The sequence below is a fragment of the Rousettus aegyptiacus genome, unplaced genomic scaffold (assembly GCF_014176215.1).
Source record: "Rousettus aegyptiacus isolate mRouAeg1 unplaced genomic scaffold, mRouAeg1.p scaffold_m13_p_7, whole genome shotgun sequence".
In the NCBI taxonomy this organism is placed as follows: Eukaryota; Metazoa; Chordata; class Mammalia; order Chiroptera; family Pteropodidae; genus Rousettus; species Rousettus aegyptiacus.
This window is the reverse complement of record NW_023416310.1, coordinates 101,892,212-101,894,007: the sequence shown is the minus strand read 5'-3', so window position 1 is coordinate 101,894,007 and position 1,796 is coordinate 101,892,212. Positions and strand designations below refer to the sequence as shown.

Sequence of the window (1,796 nt, the reverse complement as noted above, 5' to 3'; positions counted from 1 at the left end):
CTTTGGGGCACCTCACAGCCAATATCCATCAGCCTCTGTCTGCTCTGTGTGAGTCTCAACTGTGCTTATTTATATACATATGAATCCAGAAGTGCACCAAAATAGATGTTTGACATTCTTTAAAGTGCTGGCACGGTCCTGAAATTTGTTCAAGTAGTTAGACATCAGGAAGCAGGGTGCTCACTCTGTAGCACTTGGATTTAGCAATGTACTTGATCTATCCTACGAACCAGGAATTTCTCTTTTAGTGGGTAACCTGTCATTTTCATGTAATGCAGAAAGACTACAAATAAAGAAAGCTCTTACTGAAAACCTGGCCCACTGTGCTTCGTTTCCATTAATATTTGTTTTCATTCATTTATCATCACCTGCTAGTGCTTGCTGTCAGTTAAGAGATATCAGGTACCAGTGATTTAATTTTGTATAATTTGTTTGTTGGTTGGTTTTAATGCCTAAAGCACCTGGTCTTCCTAGGTGGTTTCCTATCCAAGTACTAACCAGGCCTGACCCTGCTTAGCTTCCGAGATCAGACGAGATCGGGCACATTCAGGGTGGCTTGGCTGTTGACAAATTTTAAAAAATAAGAGAAAAAAACTTAAAATTGAGACAATTCTTTTTATTAACTTAGAGATAAAAATCTCCCACCATGATTGTAAATTCATCTATTTCTTCTTTTATGCCAAAAATTTTTTTTTACATATTGTAAAGCTATGTTATTGGGTGCTTATAAATTTAGATAATGTTACAGCTTTCTGGCACACTGACCCTTATCATCATGAAATGATTATTTTATCTCTGATAATAATTATTGTTTCTAATTCTATATTACTGCTATTAGTACAGCTATACTGTCTCTCTTTTGTTTAATGTTTGCATAGTATGTCATTTTCTTTACTTTTACTTTCAGCCAAAATTCTTACATTTAAAATTTGTCTCTAAGGAGTACAGAATTGAGTTTCACTTTCATCTAGGCTAACAATCTTCATCTATAGGAGTAGTTAATCTGTTTACATTGGATGTAATTATTGATATATTGGAGTTTAAATCTACAATCTTAGTATTTCATTTCTACTTGTCCTGCCTATTTTTGTTTCTTTTTCTTTTCTTTTTTATCTTCTTCTGGATTAATCATTTTTATTATTTTATTTTTCTCCTCTCTTAGCTTGTTAGTTATACATTACTTAACATATCTTATAACGCACAACCTAAACAGAGCAATTTTGACTTGTTAAAGCTTAAAATAAGTTAACAAATTACTTCCTAGACAATGCAGTAAATTTAAAACACTAATTCCATTTAATTTCATCCATAGCCTTTGAACTTTTTTGTTGTGTATTTTAATTCTATATTTTTAACCCCAGGAGACATGTTTAGATTTTTTTTACCCACATCTATACCCTTTTTATTATTCTTCAATTATTCCTCCATATTCATGCTTTCATATAAGATCAATAACCTTCCGTCTTAAGAATTTCCTTTATTGTTTAATTTAGGGTGGATCTACTACTAATCATTTCCCACAATTTTTTTGTCTGAAAATGTGTTTTTGAGATTTACTTTCACTGAATATGGAATTCTACATTGGAGGTTGTTATGGACTAAATGTTTGTGCCTGTCCCCACGCCCCCCCTTCAAAAAAAAAAAACTCATATCTCGAAGGCCCACTTTTCAATGTAATGGCATTTGAGGGTGAGGCCTTGGAGAAATAATTAGGTTTAGAAGAGGTTGTGAGAATGGGACTCCCATGATGGCATTAGTGTCCTTACAAAAAGAGGAAGAGAGACCAGAGCTCTTTT

The 1,796-nt window shown here is 33.3% G+C and overlaps 1 pseudogene; it reads right to left on the bottom strand.

Annotated features, from left to right (window-relative positions):
- Positions 1-449: 449 nt before the first annotated feature.
- LOC118605989 lies at positions 450-568 on the bottom strand (annotated as a pseudogene).
- Between the last annotated feature and the right edge of the window lie 1,228 nt (positions 569-1,796).